Below are 25,830 nucleotides of genomic sequence, written 5' to 3' on the forward strand. Positions count from 1 at the left end.
GGTCCAGTGTTGAACAATTTAACTGAGGGGTCTCCAAACATTAATGGGAGGCTAATTTCTAATTCTTTGTCCTCTCTGGAATCAATTCTTTCTTCGATTTTGAGTTTACTCGAAAAATTTGTGGGAGGTTCGGAATGTATTTTTGACACTGTAACGCAAATTTTGCAAGTACTTCTGCTAAGGAAAAATGAGTTAGTGTTAGATCTTCCCATACCATCGGTCTCTCTGTTGATGACCCCAAAAATAAGCGCTCCTTCCGCTTCGGCAGTTTTGGATTCAGCTCAATCTTCTCCTTTGACAGAAGGTCAAAAGGAAAAGAAACATGTAGTTCTTCCAGCTGTCCCCAATCCTGCCAAAGTGGTTTCGGCTGGTGCTAATTGTATAGCCCCAATGAGTGACAAGATAGAGGTAATAGCAACATCTCCTCTCATTCCCAAATCTGAAATTCCATCTCTTTTTCCGATATTCTCCTTGCCACCAATTAAAGAAGAGGAGATCCCCAAAGTAAATACGGGATTGATGGGAAAAGTGAGTCCCCTGAAACACAAAAAGATTAGAATGAAGAAGAGGAGACCCATTCGAAGATTCGCTAAAAAAAGACAGAGGAAACTTCTTTTTGATAAGAATGCTGAGTTAAGTGCAGAAGATTCCCCGCAGGTGGAGCAGTCTCCTACCTCTCATGTAGAAGTTAGAGTTGTCTCGCCTAAAGAAGTCGCCCCTGCCTCTGGCCTAGGTTCTATAAGCTTTACCAATCCTTTCTTCCCCAAGGTTTCCCATCCTTCCGCCAATCCTTTTTCAGCTTATTGTAATGTTAATGCAGGATCTTCCCAAGTTAGTTCTAAGGTTAACACTTCATCGGTCATCCCGTCCTCTTCTTCCTTAAATCCTTCAGCAAGAACCTTTCAGGTCCCATCCTCAATGTCAGTTATTCTCCCAAAAGAAAAAATAAGTGTGGATACTTTATATCTTGATTTTTCTCCCTTATTTGAACCAGATTTAATTTTAAATAGATCTGCCCTACTGATCTGTTTTAAAGAGATCGAAAGTTTGAAATTAATTCAAACGTCCGACTTAGATATTGTATTTCTCCTTAACTCCTTCGTGGGGAAACCAATAAGATCAACAAGGGTGAAATTCTATTCGAAAGTTGTGTTAAATCTTGTTCTACAGTGGGCAGAGGAATTTCAAGTTAGAGGGATAGATGTTATGCCACACTTTGGGGAAAAATGTACTCAAGGGATTCTTGCCAATTCTTCACTATCACTTCCCTCTAATACGGGTGTGCTGTTGTCGGATTGGTCTAATCTCAGATCAGAGGACCTAAAAATTTGTGTGGCTAGGAATGAAAGGCTAGTTTCATACAAAAACGCTCCCCTTAGGCAGACAGGGAAGGATGACCATTCTAAATGGAGTTGGTTACCTGGAGTTCTAGCGAGTAAATCCGCTCCCTGTTCTAAACAATCTTCCAATTTTTAACAGAGAGCTGAAATTTATCTCATGGAACACTGCAGGATTCAAGGATTATAAGGAGAAATTGGGTTTCTTGCATTCTCAAAAGGCAGACATAATTTGTTTGCAAGAAACCTGGGTTGAAGGAAGATTGGCTTTGGAAAAAGACTATTTTGTTTTGGAATACAGCGCAACCAGCACTAGAAGAGGCCATGCTAAGGGAGGGTTAGCATGCTTGTTATCTAATAGATTGCAATGGAACTATTCACACTATCTAGATCCAGGGAAACTGTTTCAAGCAATAACCCTAAAAGAGGTTTTTGAGGATTGCCCTAATAGATTGTTGATTGTGGTTAATATTTATATTCCCCCCAATTGTAGTTTTAACGCTGGTTTAAAAACTTTGTTCACTTTTTTAACTAAAGTGTTGGATGTCTCCCCAACCCCGCATGTGTTATTGTTTGGGGACTTAAATTGTAATATATCTAACTGTGGGTCGGAGTTGTTTAGAAATATTCAATTGGAAGAATCTTTGAATATACCACCTGCCCAGTTTCCCTCTAAAATTAAAACTAACAAAAGAGGTAAACTTATTTTAGATGGTTTACTTAAAGTTGAATGTTTAATAGTAAATGGGAGGCTTCCGTCTGACACCCCGGCAGCTTATACTCATAAATCTAATAAGGGAAAATCTATTATTGATTTTATCATGGTAGACTATGCCGGTTTTCACCTACTAAAGGATATGAAGGTCATTGAGTCTATTCTTAGTGACCATAATGCATTGATGCTCTCTGTCTCCGTTAATCTTCAGAAAGTGGATCCGTGGAGTCTGGATACAGATTTTGTGAATTTTGATTCCAGTTCTGGGAAATGTTTTTGGAACACTTGTACTGTTGAAAATGTGGTGCCTCTTTTGTATTTTGCTGTTGAGAATTTACCCCTCTGGGAAGGGAGAGAGCTGTTGAGTTTTATTAATTTTTTAGATTCTGTATCTGCTAGCGCAAAAAAGAAACCAGGTGTGAAACAATCCTTCGTAGTCCCTCATCCTCTACGGGCTATAAATAGAGAAATAAACAAAGTGGTAAGGGGACAATTTTTATCCTTTACCCAAGAAGCTAAGTCTAAGTTGTTTATCTTAAAGAGAAGGAGAGTTAGACTTAAGGCCCGTTTAAAACGTTTTAAGGAAGATGCCCTCTGGATTCAACTGAGGGAAGCTTCTTATAATGGCCAACCCAAGACTTTCTGGTCCTTAATTGGCAAAGGTTGTGGTACCAGAGCCAGTCCTACGCCTATTGCCATTGAGGAACAGGTGTGGGTTCATTATATCGAGAAGTTGTACAGTAACAATAATTCTCAAGTTTTTAATGCTGAATCTGAAAATGTCTCAAATATACTTGACTGTCCTACGGAAAGGGAAATTGAATATGCAATTAGGAATATGCGTTCCTCTGGTGCGATGGGTCCTGATAAAATCCCTATTTCAGTATTAAAACACCAGAGTGAACTTTGGAGTAAAATACTCTTTCCAGTGTTTAAATTTTGTTTTTCTAGTGGAACAGTCCCCCCCTCCTGGAAAGGAAGTATTATTGTCCCTTTATATAAAAAAGGGGCAAGAGATCTACCGCAAAATTACCGTCAAATCGCCTTGCTTGATGCCATTGGTAAGGTTTTCGCAAAATGTGTGCTTACTTTAATGAATCAATGGGTATCTGAACATAAAATTCTTCCCATGGAGCAAACAGGTTTCAGACAAAATCATGAAACTTTAGATAACCTGACTGCATTGCAAGTTATTACTGAAAAATATGTGAAAATCCGTGGTGGTCAGGTATATGGCGCCTTTATTGACTTCTCCACCGCCTTTGATAAAGTAGATAGAATTTTGCTGTGGAGAAAGTTATTTAACTTAGGTATGCCCCCATTCCTGATCAAGTTAATTCGCGCCCTTTACTCTGACACCTGGTGCAGAGTTCTACTTGGAGGTGAACGTGGTGTATCTAAATTAATTCCCACTTCCAATGGGTTGAAGCAAGGTTGCCTTTTGGCTCCATTGTTATTTTCTTTATATACAGTTGATTTACCCGTCACACTTTCGGCTTGCGCCGGTATTGCCCCTTCCTTGGGTGGTGTTCCAATTGCATGCCTTATGTATGCAGACGACATCCTGATTTTGGATCTCACCCCAAGGGGCCTGAACAATCGGTTGCAAGCACTCTCTGAATTTGCGGAAAGTCATTTTTTATCAATAAATACGGCAAAAAGCAAGGTGATTTGCTTTTCCGGTAGAAAGAAGCCTAAATGCCTTAATTATCCATGGGTTGTGGGGGGGAAAAAACTGGAATGTGTGAAATCTTACACCTTCCTAGGTAAAATTGTCACTTATAATTTAAGTGACAAATTACACATTGATAATAACTCCCGGAAGGCTATTTCTCAGGGAAAGAGTTTAGTTTCCCTGTATAAAGCCACAGGTAGAAGGCATTTTTCTATTCTTTTAGATGTTTTCAGAGCGAAAGTTCCGGCCTCCCTGTTATACGGAATTGAGTTAATTGATGTAAAAAAGTGGAATTTTTTTAATTCTGCGGAAGGGAAAAATTTACGCAGTTTAATGTCTGTAGGTACAGCAAATTCGACTGCTTCCTTGAGACAGGAATTGGGCTTACGTAGTAGTTGGGTTCAAGGTCTGGCAAGTATAATACGTTGGGTTGTAGCTTTATCTAAAGGTGAACCTAATACCTTAAGAGATCTTATAAAAAATGAATTATTAGGATCTTTTAATGATTTCTCCCTGATTGTAAAAAACTTCAGATTTGCCGTGCTGCAATTAAAATTGGATGAGGGGACTTTATTTTTATTATCCTCTCATCAATTAAAAACTGTTCTGAAGTCAGCCTCTTGGGAATTGGGGTTTTGTCAGGATAGAGACTTCTGTTTAGCGAAAAAAGGTGGTTCGCCTGTTATCGAATCTTATACCCTGCGGAAAGCTCAATTGTATATGTCTTGGAACATCTCTCATGGCGTCAGACGCCTTGTGTACTTAGTAAGACATAATTTGCTTCCCCTGAAAGCTCTACATGCCAGCTGGTATGGTCATTCGGCATGCTGTGATCTTTGTCAATTGTATGATCAGGACTTAGATCATGTCATGTTTGTTTGTCCTGCACTGATGTCTTGCAGGCGTAGATGGTTAAGACCAATTTGCTTACAACTCAACATATTATCTGCTTCTTTATTTAAGGCAGCCTTGATTAATCCACCTAATGAAATGTTTGCTTTTAAACTGTACAACTTTTTAAAATGTTTTTTGGACCTGTATTAAGCTTGAGTAATTGTGATGGAATAATATATTATGTATTTTTTGTTTTGTATGTATATGTTGTTTTATGTGGACCTCATAAAGAGTTCCTTATCATAATAAAATAAACTTGATAAACTTGGATAATTTACTTCCTTCTGGGGATCTCTGTCAGCCCTCTCCACCCATTGGTCACTTATTGTGTAATTAAAATGTTTCTTCTGCCCACTATAGCATACAGAATGTGGCAAGGGGTCAGCCCACTTCAGCAATTGGCTACCTTCACTGTGAGTGACAGCGTTCTGTCCTTTCACAAGGAGCACATGCAGACGCACAGTAATTCCCTTCAGTGTGGGGGACTATCATAGCAATGGATGCTATTTGAAACAAAAAAATATTACTTTTACCCACTGTGGGATATATTTACAAGCAAGTGGCAGAGAGCCGCATTAGCCTCCTTGGCTTAACGCTGCGCTCCGCCACTTCTGAGACGCAGGGCTGCACTGTATTTACAAGAATACAGTGCAGTCTTGTGTTTTCCCCTCTGCTGGCGCTAATTTAGCTGCCTAGCAACAACGCAGTCACTCTTGCACCATAGCGCAATGGTACCTGCGCTGAGGGGAATGATTGTTTATGTGCAGGAAGGTGTCCCTTCCTGCGTATAAACAATCTGAAATGGCGTTTTGAAACTTTTATGTGTGCTGCTTAATGCAGCACACATAGAAGTTGCAAAACGTCTTTTTTAATGATTGTTTATGTGCAGGAAGGGACACCTTCCTGCACAAAAACAATTAATGGTGTTTTGCTGTTTCTATGTTTGCTGCACAACATAGCACACATGGAAACAGCAAAAACAAGCAGAAATTAAGCATTTCTCCTCGTTTCGCCAGGGTAAGACCAGGTTTTTCCTGGTCTTAATTTTGGCATTGCCCCACATTTACACCACCCTTGTAAATATGGGGCATTGACAAAATCAATGGGTGCTGCGGTGGAACTCCCACCACAACACCCTTTTCACACAAAGTGTGCCTTATTCACAAGATGGAGTTAAGCCACGTTAAGTGGCTTAACGCCGCCTTGTGAATAAGGCAAAGCCCCTTTCGCCACCACAATGTTGAGAAAAGTGATGTTGTGGTGGCGATAGGGGCTTGTAAATATGCCCATGTATTTTTTAGATAGATGAGGCACAGCAGTGTCCCCAGAAATAAAGTTTCACAAAACCCATGACGAAACAAAAGAAGCATTGACAAAGCCAAAAGGGTAGCAGCCAACACCAGACCTATTGGCCTTGCCAATGCTTGTTAATGTTATAAGGTATTTAAGTGACATTGTAGCTCTCTGTGACTGCTTGCTTATGTGGTGATTTTTTTCTGTTCTTCGCAAATAACAATGCGAATACAATGCACGGCACAACTCAAAAGTTTATTTAACTAAATAATTAGTAAAATGGCCCCATCAGTGAATGTGTTTAAAAAATGTAATGCAAGCACATGGCAGCCTCTTTACATTTATATATTTTTTTATTTTTCTAGCATGTGCTCGGATTAAAAAAATGTAAGAAAAAAATAACTATCGGACAGCTTGCCAAGACCACACCTGCTGGCTTTGCTAATGCGTGTTCTCATTTGAAGGCTTAGATGCAAACACGGAGCGTGAACATCCCCCTCCCCCCTCCTATCGTGACGGAAGATGTGATTCACGTGCGCACGTCCTGTCCAAACCACTGAGCGGAGGGGGCTTTACTGTGCTCCAACATTAAGGTGAATGTTCCGAAATGCTGTCTTCATTGAAATGTCCTGGTGCAGCGCCCGCTGGCCCACGAGGTAGTATAGACACGCAGGGCCCTCTCGGCCTGGACTGCGTCACATGTCTCTTCCCAGAATAGAGCAGAGCAGTGACATTTTTAGCTGGGGGCACCCTCCAAGGAGCCCCAGGCAAAGTAATCAAGAAGTGCCATCAAAATGTCAGTGCGCATAAAAACATGGATTATTTTTAATTTGAAAGCTGGGAATGGAGGCTTCACAGGCGTGTAACATGCATTCCCAAATAACACAAATGTAACCGTTGCACTCTAACGCACTTGAGAGGTAATTCAATTACAAAAAAAATCTCAACTCTCTTATTACTTCACCTCACCTCTTCTGGCTCACTCTTCTGTTTTACTTCTCTGTCTCTACCAAATTATACATCTCGACACCTCACGTCGCCTGTCTACTTTACTACTCTCTCTCAATACGCTGCTCTGTACATAACCTTGTGCTACTACTACCTCTGTCTCGCGACCATATCACTTTCTCTGCCAGTCTCTGGACCTATATCTTCATTTTACCCTCTCTGCTGCCTCCTTCTACCTCAGCTCTCCCTCTCTACCCCGCCCTCTCTCTGTTCATCTTTTCTCTGTTCCACCACACCTCCCAGGATCAATCCTCCAAAGACATCAACTTCCATTCAACGTCGTCTCATTGCACCTCACCTCTCTCTCTTCCTTCTCTTTCTTTACCTCGCCTCTGTCTGCCTCTCTTTGAGCCTTTTCTCTGCTTCATCACTCTTTAACTCACCTATGTTCCCCACTTCTCTCCCTACTGCACATCTCTGGCATTACCTCATCTCGCTCTACCCCAACACACCCTACCCCAACACACCCTACCCCAACACACCCTAGCCCAACACACCCTACCCCACCACACCCTACCCCAACACACCCTAGCCCAACACACCCTAGCCCAACACACCCTACCCCAACACACCCTAGCCCACCACACCCTACCCCAACACACCCTACCCCAACACACCCTACCCCACCACACCCTACCCCAACACACCCTACCCCAACACACCCTACCCCAACACACCCTAGCCCACCACACCCTACCTCAACACACCCTAGCCCACCACACCCTACCCCAACACACCCTACCCCAACACACCCTACCCCAACACACCCTACCCCACCACACCCTACCCCAACACACCCTACCCCAACACACCCTACCCCACCACACCCTACCCCAACCCACCCTAGCCCAACCCACCCTAGCCCAACACACCCTAGCCCAACACACCCTAGCCCACCACACCATACCCCAACACACCCTAGCCCACCACACCCTACCCCAACACACCCTACCCCACCACACCCTACCCCAACACACCCTACTCCAACACACCCTAGCCCAACACACCCTAGCCCACCACACCCTACCCCTAGCCCACCACACCCTACCCCAACACACCCTACCCCAACACACCCTACCCCAACACACCCTAGCCCAACACACCCTACCCCAACACACCCTACCCCACCACACCCTACCCCAACACACCCTACCCCAACACACCCTAGCCCAACACACCCTAGCCCACCACACCCTACCCCAACACACCCTACCCCAACACACCCTACCCCAACACACCCTAGCCCACCACACCCTACCCCAACACACCCTACCCCAACACACCCTACCCCAACACACCCTAGCCCACCACACCCTACCCCAACACACCCTACCCCAACACACTCTACCCCAACACACCCTAGCCCAACACACCCTACCCCAACACACCCTACCCCACCACACCCTACCCCAACACACCCTAGCCCAACACACCCTAGCCCACCACACCCTACCCCTAGCCCACCACACCCTACCCCAACACACCCTAGCCCAACACACCCTACCCCACCACACCCTACCCCAACACACCCTAGCCCAACACACCCTACCCCAACACACCCTACCCCAACACACCCTACCACAACACACCCTAGCCCACCACACCCTACCCCAACACACCCTACCCCAACACACCCTACCCCAACACACCCTACCCCAACACACCCTAGCCCAACACACCCTAGCCCACCACACCCTACCCCAACACACCCTAGCCCAACACACCCTACCCCAACACACCCTACCCCACCACACCCTACCCCAACACACCCTACCCCAACACACCCTAGCCCAACACACCCTAGCCCACCACATCCTACCCCTAGCCCACCACACCCTACCCCAACACACCCTACCCCAACACACCCTAGCCCAACACACCCTACCCCAACACACCCTACCCCACCACACCCTACCCCAACACACCCTAGCCCAACACACCCTAGCCCAACACACCCTAGCCCACCACACCCTTGCCCACCACACCCTACCCCAACACACCCTACCCCAACACACCCTACCCCAACACACCCTAGCCCACCACACCCTACCCCAACACACCCTACCCCAACACACCCTACCCCAACACACCCTAGCCCACCACACCCTACCCCACCACACCCTACCCCAACACACCCTACCCCAACACACTCTACCCCAACACACCCTAGCCCAACACACCCTACCCCAACACACCCTACCCCACCACACCCTACCCCAACACACCCTACCCCAACACACCCTAGCCCAACACACCCTAGCCCACCACACCCTACCCCTAGCCCACCACACCCTACCCCAACACACCCTACCCCAACACACCCTACCCCAACACACCCTAGCCCAACACACCCTACCCCAACACACCCTACCCCACCACACCCTACCCCAACACACCCTACCCCAACACACCCTAGCCCAACACACCCTACCCCAACACACCCTAGCCCACCACACCCTACCCCAACACACCCTACCCCAACACACCCTACCCCAACACACCCTAGCCCAACACACCCTACCCCACATACCCTACCCCCACATACCCTACCCCAACACACCCTACCCCAACACACCCTAGCCCACCACACCCTACCCCAACACACCCTAGCCCAACACACCCTACCCCAACACACCCTACCCCAACACACCCTAGCCCAACACACCCTAGCCCACCACACCACACCCTACCCCTAGCCCACCACACCCTACCCCAACACACCCTACCCCAACACACCCTAGCCCAACACACCCTACCCCAACACACCCTACCCCACCACACCCTACCCCAACACACCCTACCCCAACACACCCTACCCCAACACACCCTAGCCCAACACACCCTACCCCAACACACCCTAGCCCACCACACCCTACCCCAACACACCCTACCCCAACACACCCTACCCCACCACACCCTACCTCAACACACCCTACCCCAACACACCCTAGCCCACCACACCCTACCCCAACACACCCTAGCCCACCACACCCTACCCCAACACACCCTACCCCAACACACCCTACCCCAACACACCCTACCCCAACACACCCTAGCCCAACACACCCTACCCCAACACACCCTACCCCAACACACCCTACCCCACCACACCCTACCCCAACACACCCTAGCCCACCACACCCTACCCCAACACACCCTAGCCCACCACACCCTACCCCAACACACTCTACCCCACCACACCCTACCCCAACACACCCTAGCCCACCACACCCCACCCCACCACACCCTACCCCAACACACCCTACCCCAACACACCCTACCCTAACACACCCTAGCCCACCACACCCTACCTCAACACACCCTAGCCCACCACACCCTACCCCAACACACCCTAGCCCAACACACCCTACCCCAACACACCCTACCCCACCACACCCTACCCCACCACACCCTACCCCAACACACCCTACCCCAACACACCCTAGCCCACCACACCCTAGCCCACTGATGAGTACAGGCCCCAGCTAGGCCCGCAGGACACAAGGGTTCGCTCTCCTGCAATGGAATCTATAAGGAAGTTGGCACAGAAACTGCAAAGTACAAATACAAGGTTTATTAACCCTTAAGGGTGGTCCTACAATCCATACAATACTCTTCAGTATTGCATAGAGTAGCACACAGAACTTGCATACACGGTCCCCTTTTATACACAACAGAGGGGCTCATAAGTGGGAGGGTACGACATGAGACGAGGAATGTTACCTTTTATGGACGTTTGCAATACAAGATCGATATGTGGGCGGAGCTGACATACTCCTTGAGCCCGCGAAAACATGGTCAAGCAAGGACTAACTGATAACAGATGTGGTCAAGTCTGGGCATGCGCCAGACGGACAAAGGAACTATTTATAGACTGTTACTAGGCAGATTACAAGAGCAACTAACACAAAGATAAGACTCTCCTCGTGTTGAGCACGTGGAGACATGACAATACAAAATGGAGTCCAGACTTCAGTCAACATAACAAAAGAAACATGTGTAAGGGAGGAGAATTCATGTCTTTAGTAAATGCTTAATCACATCGAAGTTGCAATTTACAACAGACGACCCTTTCAGCATTTACTGAAGACATCCGGCTTGTTAGAATAATCATCATATATATTGTTAGACCTGTCAGCCCTTTGGGTGGTCCCTCCTCATCATTATTTATTTTGTCCCACTTTTGCCTCAAACCCTGTTTGAATTTTTCCTTTTTGGGAACCACCAGACTTTTTCGTGTTGCTACAGGTTCAGGGAGCCATTTTAGCTACCCCTGAAACTTCTGTCTGAGGGCCTGGAGCACAAAATGGTGGCCACCTGTGACATCACCAGCATCCACTGGAACCTACCAGCACCTTCCAGAACATTCCAGGAGATTCCAGAACTCTGTGACAGTTGGAGACCGTTTAGAATGTTGGGAGGATAAGAGGGGCAGTTGGCAGTTGGAGCTGGCAGTTGGCACCTGACTGGTGAAGAGAGAGGAGCACAACAGTGAAGGAGGAAGGAGTGAAGCAGCAGGGGTGGAAACTTGTGCCTGGAGTGGGGTCCATAAACCCACCCTTGATACTTGTCCCTACTGATGGATCCCAGCCTATAGCCCTGTGTGGGAAGAAGACAGAAGAAACTTATCCTAAGGACCTGGACAGCAGGAACAGGCCTTAGAACCAAGAAAACAGCAAGATTCTGACCTGAGAACTGGTTTCCCTGGAGTCCGGCGTCGAGTAGCCTGAAGACCTGGAGCCCGAGGTGGAGAAGCGGCGCTGACTGAAGTAGCAGACGTCGTACCCGGAGCCGCCTGAGGTCGTGAGAGGGCGCCGACGGAGGTCGTGAGGAATACCAGAGGTCGAGGAGGAAGTGAACCGAGGTCGAGCGAGCGGCGTCATCGGAGGAGTGAAGTCCGCCCTCCGGAGTCGTCGGAGACCGAGGTAGAGGAGCACCGGAGGTCGGGAGTGAGGATCGCACTCCGGAGTCGCCCGGAACCTGTGTGGAGGAGCACCGGAGGTCGGGGGTGAGGATCGCACCCCGGAGTCGCCGGAAGTCGACATCGAGGCCAGGCCGGCCGACGTCATCGGAGCCGAGAGCGCCATCGGACCGGAGCCGCCCGAAGTCGACATCGTGAAGAGACTGCCCGACGCCGTCGAATCGGAGGTCGAGATCGAACCGAGGCCACCGACATCGGACCGGAACCGCCTACCGGCGTCGTCAAAGAACTGACATTGTGCCGAGGCCGCCGAGACCGAACCGGAACCGCCTCACGGCGTCGACACGACTCCAGCGGCGTCGGAACATCAGAAAAAGGGCAGTAAGTGGAGTAGAGGGCGCCTAAGGCCCTGTGGAGACCTGAGAGACTGCTCTAAGGGGCTAGGGAGGTGCTGAAACCAACCTGACTGTGCAAGGGGTGAACTGGGACTAACCTAGAGAGGTTGTGTGGAGAGAGAAAGCCAGGGCACTGGTATTCCCCCCTTTGATCTACCTCAGCTTAGGCCTCAGCCTTGTCCCAGCCAGGGAGTAGCCCTCCTCAAGCCTTCCACAACCCTACAAGCTGTGCCTGGGCCAAATCAGCCCTTAAGAATTGAAGTGTCATCTGATTACATGAGTGTTGCTGTATACTTTTAATTATTTATTGGGGATACTGTATTTATTGAGTTTTTACCTATTTATTGCTGCACTATATTTATAGGTCCACAGGACTTGTTGGTGTACAATATTTATTGGTACAGTATTTATTGCCTCAAAGTATTTAATTGTCTGTATATATTGCACTTGTATTTATGCCCTGTTATTTATGATCACCCCTATTTATTTCATCAAACAGCCAATATTTATTTGACCTGCACTAATTGAAACTTGTATATTGTGATTGTCTTATTTATTTTTCCAATCAGCAACTAAGAGAAAAAGATAAAGAAAGAATATTTTCATAATTTTTACGGTGTAGAGTCGTTTTTGGAACGGATGCACGCATGGTTATTGTATGGGTATATTGTATGCTTAGCACTGCGCCTGTTTCCTGACCACTCGAGCCAAGCTACCACAGTGTGTTCGGGGAGTCCACCATCACCCTGCGGAGCGGAGGTGGGCTGTTTCCAACATAAATTGGTGGCAGCGATGGGATAGAGCTGTGCCTACATATACTCAACAATAACTGTGGGTAGTCCATAGGCCTACACCGGGAGTTTTCTCACAGCGGCCTTCCTAATTGTGGGTTTTTGTTTTTTCCAAATTTACTCTGGTGGTGGGAGGAGGTATTACTAAAGGTACCCCCCTGCATTGTTACTGCACAAAACCTGTCCTCTAACCTGAGTGGGCAAGATGGAGTTTGTACTAGAGAATCTAGAAACGTACACTGTGGCCCAACTCAGGGAGTTTTGCCAGCGGGAGGGGGTGTACTGTCCCCCAGGAGCAAAGAAGGGTGCACTCCAAACCAGCTTAAGGGCTTGGGGGGAGGCACGCCGAGAAAGCAAGGCTGAGGAGGAAGACAGGGATGGAGAGCCTGACCCCGAGGGGGCTGAGATGTACCAACCTGAGGTGGGGAACCTGTCAGCAGGGCCCAGGACACTTTCTAGGAAGGGCAGCACTGTCTCTAGCGGGGGCTTATCCAGCGTGGAGTTAGCAGATCGGAGAGAGAAAAGACAGCTCACATGGGATTTAGCAAAGCTGGAGAAGGAGAAGGAGGAACAGAGGTTGGCTCATGAGACGGAGAAAGAGAGGATGGCTCATGAGATAAGACTGAAAGAGATAGAGCTTCAGATCTTAAGAATTGGGGCACCAACTGTTCCTAATGGTGGCAGCAAAGACCAAGAAATCACCAGGGAATCCAAACCTTACCTGCCAAAGGACATAGTAGCTAGCTATGGGGCGGGTGACGACATCGCCAAGTGGCTAGCAGCCTATGAGGTCTCGTTGAGGGCCCATGGGGTTCCAGTGAAGTATTGGGGAGGAGGATTGTATAGGTACATGCCTCCAGCTGGTAGGGATGCTTTATTGGCCCTCGAAGAGGATGAGCAGACCCACTACCCCACCATGAAACTGGCGCTCATCAGAAAGTTTGGACTAACACCTGAAAAGTACAGACAGAAGTTCAGGGGTAGTCACAAACTGGGCACACAGAATTGGGTGGACTTCCTGGACTATGCAAAGAAGGCACTGGAAGGTTGGATTCAGGGCAGTGAAGTAAGGAACTACGAGGAGCTGTTTGACCTAGTACTGAAGGAACACCTACTCGAGAAATGTTTCCCTGAACTGCGGCAACACCTGGTGGATAGCAAGCTGACCAGCCCCCGGAAGCTTGCTGAGGAGGCGGACATTTGGGCTAGTACCCGGGTGTCCACAAGGGGGACTGGAGGGGATACTCAAAAGGCCGGACAGGGCGCCCCCCAGAAGAAAGAGGGAGGGGAAAAGAAAAAGGAGTTCTCCAAAGGCCCCCAAAATAACTTCCAAGGGAAGGGAACAGGATTCACCTCTAAGGCTAACCCACCCAGAAACCCTAATCCTGGCCAGAGTCAGCAGCCAAGGGTTGTCCATTGCTACGAGTGCGGTGGCGTTGGACACTATAAAGGAGATCCGAAGTGTCAGAAACGATCACCCCCTCCCACTGGAGGAAAGCCCCCCGGAGTAGCTAGTGTAGTGCTCGGGGAGGAGATGCCCTTAACTAAGGGAAGGGAGTGGGCGGGTGTCACTTTAGTGTCCCTGGGAGAACGGGAGATGGTTCCTAAGATCCAGGTGCCCGCAAATACCGCAAAGTATGGGCAGTGGATCACCATCAACGGCCAAAGAGGGGAGGCTCTGAGAGACACAGGAGCCAGTATGACTATGGTGCGTAGCCAGCTGGTGTCTCCAGAGCAGGTAATTCCCGATGTACTCCACCCAGCCGCGATGGCTGACGGCAGAACAGGCCACTATCCCGTGGCCGAGGTTCCCTTTGAATGGGGGGGGGTTGCAGGTTCACTTCGAGTTGCCGTAAGCCCTGCCGTGCCAGTCGATTGTCTGCTGGGGAATGACATGGAGCACAACGCTTGGAAGGAGGGGGAATACCGGACTCACACCGAGATGCTGGGTACACCTGACTGGGCCTGTGTTAGCACAAGGTCCGCGACTACCCGAAGAGGGAGTTCATTCCGGCTGGAGCCTGGAACAAAGGCCCAGCCAGCTGCCAGTCAAGGGAAGAACCGAGGACAGGAGGAGCCTGCCTCGGCGTCTCCACCCCGTAGGACGGATAGGCCACCGGAGGTGGTGGACCAGGAGTCTGCGGAGGGGGACGTTACCAACCTGGAGGACTTACCCATCCCGGCCGAGTGGCACGTGGAGGGAGGCCCGTCCAGGGAGGAATTCTGCCAGGGCCAGAGGGAGTGCCCTACCCTTGAGGGGCTGAGGCGACAGGCCGAAGCCCAGGCAGCAGGGAACGTTGAAGGGAACTACAGTGTTTACTGGGAGGATGGCCTCCTCTACAGTGAACCCAAGGCACCCCTACATGGATCGTCACGAGCCTTGGTAGTCCCTCAACGTTATCGAGCCTTCCTTTTAGAGTTGGCTCACGAGATACCCTTGGCAGGACACCTGGGGCAAGACAAGACCTTCGCCCGTCTTGTCCCACACTTTTATTGGCCTCAGATGAAAGTGTCGTCCGATACCTACTGCCGGACATGTGTGTCTTGCCAAGCCAGTGGGAAAACAGGGGTGAAGCTGAAAGCTCCCCTGGAACCACTTCCTGTCGTTAGCACCCCCTTTGAAAGGGTGGGCATCGACATTGTGGGTCCATTAGATCCACCAACCACAGCTGGTCACAGGTTCATCCTGGTTCTGGTGGATCATGCCACACGGTACCCAGAGGCAATACCTCTGAGGACCATAACAGCACCTGTTGTGGCTAGGGCCCTGATGGGAATCTTCACCCGAGTGGGTTTTCCCAAGGAAGTTGTGTCCGACAGGGGGACCAACTTCATGTCAGCATATATGCGGGCAATGTGGAAGGAGTGTGGAGTGACCTACCGGTTCACAACTCCTTACCACCCCCAGACCAATGGTCTGGTGGAAAGGTTTAACAAAACCTTAAAAGGCATGATCAGAAGTCTGCCTGAAAGCCTGCGGAGGAAATGGGACGTCCTCCTACCCTGTTTACTCTTTTCATACAGGGAAGTGCCACAGAAGGGAGTGGGCTTCAGCCCCTTCGAGCTTCTGTATGGGCACCCTGTACGTGGACCTCTCAACCTGGTGAGAGACGGATGGGAAAGAACTCCCAGAAAGCTCCCCCAGGATGTGGTGAGCTACATGCTGGCCTTCCGGAGCCAAATGGCTAAGTTGTGGAAGCAAGCTTCTGACAACTTGGAAGCCAGCCAAGCAGTGATGAAGGCGTGGTATGACCACAACGCTCACCCGGTGGAGTTGGAGCCTGGCCAGAAGGTGTGGGTGATCGAACCAGGAGAGCTTAGTGCCCTCCAGGATCGCTGGTCAGGACCCTTTGAGGTGTTGGAGAAGAAGGGTAAGGCTACCTACTTGGTGGACCTGAAGACCCCTCGTCAGCCCCTGCGGGTGCTGCATGCCAACCGCCTCAAACCCCACCACGAGAGGCCCGAAGTCATCTTGATGATGGTGACTGACGGAGGAGAGGACGTGGAAAGCGAGCCTCTCCCTGATCTGTTTGCGTCTCAGGAAAAGGATGGGTCGGTGGAGGGAGTGATTCTCTCCCCATCTCTAACTCCTGAACAGCAGGAGGACTGTCGCCAGGCCCTGGGGCAGTACTCTGCGTTGTTCTCCCTTGTCCCGGGTAGGACTCACCTGTGCGTCCATGACGTGGACACAGGAGACAGCCCACCTGTGAAGTCCAAGATCTACCGGATGTCAGACAAGGTGAAGGCCAGCATTCATAGTGAAGTCACTAAGATGCTGGAGCTAGGAGTGATTGAACCTTCTAGCAGCCCCTGGTCCAGTCCGGTGGTGTTAGTACCGAAAGCTGCACCACCGGGTGCCCAACCAGAACTGAGGTTCTGTGTGGACTACCGGGGACTGAATTCAGTGACAAAGACTGATGCACATCCGATCCCTAGGGCGGATGAATTAATTGACCGGCTGGGAGCTGCCCAATATCTAAGTACCTTTGACCTTACCTCTGGGTACTGGCAGATCTCTTTGACTGATGGAGCAAGGGAAAGGTCAGCCTTCTCCACGCCCAATGGCCACTACCAGTTCTGTGTGATGCCCTTTGGGCTCAAGAACGCACCTGCCACGTTTCAGCGCCTGGTAAACCAGATCCTCACCGGAATGGAGAGTTTCTCTGCTGCTTATCTGGATGACATAGCCGTCTTCAGTAGCAGCTGGGAGGATCACTTGCGTCACCTGCAAGCTGTTCTCCAGGCCCTGAGACAAGCTGGATTGACGATCAAGGCCAGCAAGTGCCAGATCGGGCAGGGGTCGGTAGTGTACCTTGGACACTTGGTGGGTAGGGGAACGGTGCAACACCTCCAGGCGAAGATCGAGGCCATCATGGCCTGGGAACCCCCCAAGACACAGACTGAGGTCCGAGCATTTTTGGGCCTCACGGGATACTATCGCCGCTTCGTGAAGGGGTACGGTACCATCGTAGCCCCTCTCACGGAGCTCACGTCCAAGAAACAACCTCGACGGGTAGTCTGGACGGAGGCTTGTCAGCAAGCCTTTGAGAAATTGAAGAAAGCCATGTGCGAGGCCCCGGTCTTAAGGGCCCCAGACTTTTCCAAGAAGTTCATTGTCCAGACAGATGCATCAGAACATGGCATTGGGGCAGTGTTATCGCAACTCAACGAAGAGGGTCTGGATCAACCCGTGGTCTTCCTATCCAGGAGACTACTTCCCAGGGAACAGAAGTGGAGTGCAATAGAGCGTGAAGCCTTTGCAGTGGTATGGGCTCTGAAGAAGTTGCGGCCATACCTGTTTGGCTCGCACTTCCTGGTTCAGACCGACCACCGACCCCTTCGTTGGCTGATGCAAATGAAGGGGGAGAATCCCAAGTTGTTGAGGTGGTCTATTTCCCTACAGGGGATGGACTTTCAGGTGGAACATCGGCCTGGAGTGGACCACGCCAATGCAGACGGTCTCTCAAGGTATTTCCGCCTTAGTGATGAGAACTCCCAAGGGGTTGGGTAGCTCTCCCCACTTTCAGCTGGGGGGGACGCGTGTTAGACCTGTCAGCCCTTTGGGTGGTCCCTCCTCATCATTATTTATTTTGTCCCACTTTTGCCTCAAACCCTGTTTGAATTTTTCCTTTTTGGGAACCACCAGACTTTTTCGTGTTGCTACAGGTTCAGGGAGCCATTTTAGCTACCCCTGAAACTTCTGTCTGAGGGCCTGGAGCACAAAATGGTGGCCACCTGTGACATCACCAGCATCCACTGGAACCTACCAGCACCTTCCAGAACATTCCAGGAGATTCCAGAACTCTGTGACAGTTGGAGACCGTTTAGAATGTTGGGAGGATAAGAGGGGCAGTTGGCAGTTGGAGCTGGCAGTTGGCACCTGACTGGTGAAGAGAGAGGAGCACAACAGTGAAGGAGGAAGGAGTGAAGCAGCAGGGGTGGAAACTTGTGCCTGGAGTGGGGTCCATAAACCCACCCTTGATACTTGTCCCTACTGATGGATCCCAGCCTATAGCCCTGTGTGGGAAGAAGACAGAAGAAACTTATCCTAAGGACCTGGACAGCAGGAACAGGCCTTAGAACCAAGAAAACAGCAAGATTCTGACCTGAGAACTGGTTTCCCTGGAGTCCGGCGTCGAGTAGCCTGAAGACCTGGAGCCCGAGGTGGAGAAGCGGCGCTGACTGAAGTAGCAGACGTCGTACCCGGAGCCGCCTGAGGTCGTGAGAGGGCGCCGACGGAGGTCGTGAGGAATACCAGAGGTCGAGGAGGAAGTGAACCGAGGTCGAGCGAGCGGCGTCATCGGAGGAGTGAAGTCCGCCCTCCGGAGTCGTCGGAGACCGAGGTAGAGGAGCACCGGAGGTCGGGAGTGAGGATCGCACTCCGGAGTCGCCCGGAACCTGTGTGGAGGAGCACCGGAGGTCGGGGGTGAGGATCGCACCCCGGAGTCGCCGGAAGTCGACATCGAGGCCAGGCCGGCCGACGTCATCGGAGCCGAGAGCGCCATCGGACCGGAGCCGCCCGAAGTCGACATCGTGAAGAGACTGCCCGACGCCGTCGAATCGGAGGTCGAGATCGAACCGAGGCCACCGACATCGGACCGGAACCGCCTACCGGCGTCGTCAAAGAACTGACATTGTGCCGAGGCCGCCGAGACCGAACCGGAACCGCCTCACGGCGTCGACACGACTCCAGCGGCGTCGGAACATCAGAAAAAGGGCAGTAAGTGGAGTAGAGGGCGCCTAAGGCCCTGTGGAGACCTGAGAGACTGCTCTAAGGGGCTAGGGAGGTGCTGAAACCAACCTGACTGTGCAAGGGGTGAACTGGGACTAACCTAGAGAGGTTGTGTGGAGAGAGAAAGCCAGGGCACTGGTATTCCCCCCTTTGATCTACCTCAGCTTAGGCCTCAGCCTTGTCCCAGCCAGGGAGTAGCCCTCCTCAAGCCTTCCACAACCCTACAAGCTGTGCCTGGGCCAAATCAGCCCTTAAGAATTGAAGTGTCATCTGATTACATGAGTGTTGCTGTATACTTTTAATTATTTATTGGGGATACTGTATTTATTGAGTTTTTACCTATTTATTGCTGCACTATATTTATAGGTCCACAGGACTTGTTGGTGTACAATATTTATTGGTACAGTATTTATTGCCTCAAAGTATTTAATTGTCTGTATATATTGCACTTGTATTTATGCCCTGTTATTTATGATCACCCCTATTTATTTCATCAAACAGCCAATATTTATTTGACCTGCACTAATTGAAACTTGTATATTGTGATTGTCTTATTTATTTTTCCAATCAGCAACTAAGAGAAAAAGATAAAGAAAGAATATTTTCATAATTTTTACGGTGTAGAGTCGTTTTTGGAACGGATGCACGCATGGTTATTGTATGGGTATATTGTATGCTTAGCACTGCGCCTGTTTCCTGACCACTCGAGCCAAGCTACCACAGTGTGTTCGGGGAGTCCACCATCACCCTGCGGAGCGGAGGTGGGCTGTTTCCAACATATATCAATTATCATCATTTTTTCTACTTCCTTAGCTAAACGTTTCTGATAAGTGACATTGGCAATAGCTTTCTTATCGGGGATACAAAATGATACACATACGGAACAGAGCAAAGGACCACATTGAATACAGATACAGCAAGAAAACAGAACTGCTATAATTATGCAGAGACCAGTCAAAACCTTCCAACCCCAAGCAGTGATCAATGCCCAAAACCATCCAGAAAAGGACCAAGTGCCATTTTCTGTATGGATTTCAGCTGCAATTTTATGCAACCTGTTAATTGCATTGTAGACTGAAGGTGTGTGGTCAGGAATAAACACACAGCAACTACTTCCGATAATTTTACAAGCTCCACCTCGATCAGCTAACATAACGTCTAACACCATACGATTCTGCAATGCAACAATTCTGGTAATCTGTAATTCTTCCGTAAGATTCCCAAGAGCAGCAGCGGTTTGGTTTGTCACAGCCTCTACCACTCGTGTTAATCTTCGAATTTTCCTACTATTTAGGGCAGCTCCAACGAAGAAAAACAATCCTAGATTGAAGTCGATATACTGCTGTAAACTGGTGTCAGTTTGAGCCACATCATCAATTGATAAAGTACGTTTATACCTATTTACAGTCACATTATTCAACAACTTTAAATCCTTATGATAGGATGCAGGTGCCAGAAATACAGGAGGTAACAAAAATGATACATAACATACTCCAGACCAACCGGCTGGCAAACGATAATAACCCTTAGTTCCACACACGAAGTACGTATTATGGGATGCTAAAAAAGTACTGTTATTCAATCCATCGATGTTTAATATGGTAATACAATCGCTAACACCGACGGGAATATAACCCACACTTTGGACACACAGGTCCGCTTGAGCTTGTGCCACTTGAATCACAAATTTATCTCTTCCCACAGTGTCTCTGGTGTTCGTAAAAACATATGGAATCGATTCATTGTCTGGTCGATACTCTTCCCATTCCCAAATTGTCCCATTCGCTTGCGGATATCCATCTTTATCCTGATGACATTCTTTATTGAGTCTGAAGAGTAATCGTCCCACTGTGGGTTTCCGAGTGGCAAAAAGCAAAGTGTACCATGCTCTACAAGAGCCATTATGAGAGAAAGGAAGAGGTATGAATGGCGTTCCTCCCTTCTTCTGATGAGCTGGCATCATACCACATATCCAACAGTTCGTAGCATTGGTGGCAACATGGGTATGATGTAACATCTGGATGAAAGTGTTATTCAAATAGGACTGACGATGCTTCAATTCATGATACGGAAGGGTATAGAAATAGTGCTCCGCAGGCACTGGAGTGGTCAACACAAGCAACTCTCGGGCAGGAGTCACATCCTCCACAAACCATGTGGTTATCCCAACAATAGCTACTGTGAGCATAAAACCTGTTGCACAAAGGATCGTCTTTTTCTCCATGTCAAAATAGAAAATCAATATCTTCCTGAAACTAAAGGTTTGTCAGAACTCTTCCCCTTGGGCAGCGGTCGATTTCTTCACCAACGGGCCAAGACGGGTGTCACTACACTAATGCAGGGCTGATCCCCCCCCTTGCCTCACTGGCTCTCCGTTTCACTAACCCAAGGGCCGTTCTGACAACATGTCCCGATACTGAAGGATTCACTTTCTTGGCCTCAGATGATATCGCCTTCCTCCAGGAGTCGCGTGGTCCGGAAAGAGCTCCTCAGCGTCGTTCGATTCCCCAGCACGGCCTTTCTCTGTGGTCAGAATCTCTCGTTGATCGGTCAATACAGCGGGCTCCACCAATCCGGGCGGTACTTTGCGGCAGTGCAGGGAATGGATCCAATTCTTTCTGTTGGAAACTCGCACAGCCGTCCTCGTTGCCAGTAAGACTTGCTCAGGGCCAACCCATCTCGGCTCCAGGCTGTTCGTCCTGTCGAAGATTTTCAACATGACATAGTCTCCAGGCGGGAGACTATGTCCTTCGCCGGTGGACCGATCAGGGAGCGCCTCCCGGACCTGTTGATGAATGGAAACCAAGTTATCCGTTAACTGTGCCAAATAATCATTCATCATTACGCAAGGTACATCATACACAGTCTTAGGTTTTGGCGGACCCCAAACATTCATTGGACGTCCAAAGACAATCTCATATGGTGTAAGACCGATTCGAGAGTGCGGTACCGACCTAATTGACAACAATGCCAGCGGTAAAGCGTCTGGCCAAGTCAAAGACATTGAAGCTTGAATTTTAGCGATCTTGAGCTTCAGTGTACCATTATACTTCTCGACTAGTCCTGCAGATTGAGGGTGGAATACTGCATGGAACTTCTGGGTGATGCCTAGACCATTCAGAACATACTTTATAACGTCCGCTATAAAGTGGGGCCCGTTATCACTCCACAGAAGTCTACAAACGCCATATCGAGGGAAGAACTCCTTCAACAGCATCTTAGCGGTAGTCATTGCAGTATTGTCTTTCGTAGGGTAGGCCTCAACCCATTTGCTAAAGGCACACACCACTACTAGAACATACTTCAAATTGTTACAACGCTCGAGCTGAATGTAATCCATCTGTAAAACCTCAAAGGGTGCAGTGGGCGTTACGAACCCTCCTGCTGGGGTCCGAGTCCCCCTTCCTGGGTTGTACCTCAGGCAGATCATACAGGTCTGTACCACCCTCTTTGCCGTGCTAGCAATCTCTGGATGCTCCCAGACTTGGGTAAGCAATTTTACAATTGCGGAAGCTCCAACATGTGCTAGCCCATGTGCCATCTGAACCATAGGTTGTACAAAAGCTGTGGGTAATTTCCATCGATCCATCTGCTTATTTCTCCAGCAACCCTCATCATCCAATTCTCCCTCACTGGACCATTGCTCCCGTTCTTTATCAGAAGCGGTCCTCTGTATTTCTCGCACTTCTTCCTTCGCATCATGCCATCTTTCTACTTGCGACTTTACTACATACATGGCAGTAGCACCGGGCTGCATCGCAGTCTCCCGCGCCACTCGGTCTGCTAACGCATTCCCTTCTCCAACTTTATCGACTACTTTCCTATGGGCGCTACATTTAATGATAGCAATTTTCTTCGGATATGTCAATGCAGTTAAAAGATTATGAACTAACTCCCCATGCATTATTTGTACTCCATGCGACGTTAAGAACCCTCTTTCCTTCCAGAGCAGGCCGAAATCGTGCGCTACTCCGAAGGCATAGCGGCTATCTGTATAAACATTCACACACAATCCTGTACTGAGCTCACATGCTCGTGTTAATGCTATCAGTTCCGCTGCTTGAGCTGATTTCTGTGGTATGCGTGCTGTCTCCACTATTGTTTGCAATGTGGTAATCGCATACGCTGCTGAAGTCATACCATCTGGTAGCTTCAGGCATGACCCATCCACCCACAGTTCTCCATCTACATCTGAAAAGGGCGTATCCTGGAGATCAATACGACCCTTTGTTTGTTCCTCGGTCATGAGGATACAATCATGTGCTTCTCGTGCCTCAGACCGAGTCTCGGGGTATGGCAACAATGTGGCAGGATTTAACGTCACGCACCTCTTCAACGTGATATGAGGAGCCAAAAGCGTCAGCTCATATCCCGTTAAACGGGCACTGGTCAAATGCTGCGTCTTTGTCTGATTAAGCAGGGCATCAACAGCATGGGGGACTAATACCAACAGCTTATGAGATAACACAATTCCCTCGCTCTGGCGTATTGACACAGCTGTCGCCGCAACCGAGCGAAAACAACCAGGCAATGCCCGGGCAACAGGATCAAGTACAGCCGAAAAATATGCACAAGGGCGCTGCTTATCGCCGTGCATCTGCACTAAAACTGATAATGCACATCCATCTTTCTCATGCACATACAACGAAAAAGGCTTGGTATAATCAGGTGTCCCTAATACTGGTGCTGAACAGAGGGCCTGTCGTAGTTTCTGAAAGGCAGTGTCACACTCATTCGTCCAGGGGAGCGGGATAGGTGTATCTTTTGTCAAAAGGGCTAACAATGGCTTGGCTATATACGAAAACCCTAATATCCACTGCCTACAAAACGAAACAAGACCCAAAAATGCGCGCACGTCCTTCTGCGTGGACGGCGTCGGTGTATCCAGAATCACTTGAACACGGTCTGGTGTGAGTGCACGTCCCTCCTTAGACAAAAGGTGACCTAGATAAGTCACCTTTGGTCTACAAAATTGCAACTTTTTCCGAGAGACCTTGTGATTGTGGGATGCCAAAAAGGAAAGCAAAGACAACGTACTCGTTTCACACAACTCCGGGGTGTCAGCCGCCAGCAAGATGTCATCGACATATTGAATGAGGGCGACACCCTCGGGCAGAACAAAGGAGTCCAATTGTCTTTTCAAGGCTTGACTGTAGATGCTAGGGCTTTCCGTATAGCCCTGGGGAATTCTACAAAATCGGTAAGACCTATTATTGAGAGTGAAACCAAAAAGGTATCGACTATCGGGATGAATGGGAATTGAAAAGAAGGCATTTTTCAAATCAATAACAGAAAACATGGTCGCCGTAGGCGGGACCAAAGTAAGCAACGTCGTGATATCCGAAACCACTGGGTACTGGGGTATCACGATCTTGTTTACTTCTCTCAAATCAATGATAAACCGGTAGACTTTAGCATCCGTATCCTTTTTCAGAATGGGTAGAATCGGGCTATTACAAACATTATAGGGAACTTCTTCCACCACTCCCACCTTAATCAAATCCTGCACAATCTGTATAAGAGCCTCTTCCCCCTCCTGCGAAATACGATACTGTGGAAGGCGTGGTAACACCGCCCCCTCCTGGACACTAATGTGAACAGACGGAATCACCATCTGTCCCACATCAGTATCCGAAGTGGCCCCCAGAGCACGGGGGAGGGCAGCTAACACAGCATCTTCTGTAGCCACACACATCCGTTCAGACAGGGGGTAATTGTCATTCAATATCACCCGCACTCCAGCAGGGGAACACCGGATCGTAGCTCTGAAGTGCTTCAGCATATCAAGGCCCATAATATTATCCGGCGTGCTCGGAGCTAACAAAAACGGACAGGGTGCAGAAAAGGAATTAACCCGAAATGCAAGGGGCTGCGAAAGAGGGCTTCGGGAGAGTGTTCCATCAAACCCTACTGATGTAACCATTAAGCCAGATGGGGGAGCCCTCGGAACCAATTGTTTAGACAGCGCACTACGAGTCGCTCCTGTGTCCACTAGAAACTGATCAGTGGAGCCCAAAACCTCAGCTGATACGTAAGGACCCCTCTGATCAACTGGCACCTCAACTGATTCTAACCCCCATCCAACGCATTCCTATGCATGCTGAGAATCATGATACCCAGACCGGTCAATTCCCGACACTTGATACTGATTTTGTCGATCAAAAACATTAGACCTATCTCGTTGCTGCCCAGCAAGGTCAAAACGAGCGTGATCAGTAGAATTCCCTCTAAAATTCGAGAAACCCCCTCTACCTCTGGGGCCACTCTGAGTGTGTCCCTGACCGTGCCCCTGCCGTGAAGCATGCAACGCTGGGCATTCTCTGGCCCAGTGTCCCGATTGCTTACAATACGCACATTGATTCCTTTTCAGATCAGATCGGCCCGAGGGAGGACCATAAAATCCTCCCCTACCTCTATTTACACCCCGTCGGGGCGGACCATATACTTGTGCTAACATCACCTTCGTTTTTAAATCCTTCGATTTCTTTTCCTCCTGCCCCTTCGCTTCTAGCTCCTGGCGCTCATAGTACTGAGCTATAGTCAGAAGGGCTGTCGGGTTCGTAGTGGAC

Source organism: Triturus cristatus, chromosome 9 (genome assembly GCF_964204655.1).
Source record: "Triturus cristatus chromosome 9, aTriCri1.1, whole genome shotgun sequence".
Lineage (NCBI taxonomy): Eukaryota > Metazoa > Chordata > Amphibia > Caudata > Salamandridae > Triturus > Triturus cristatus.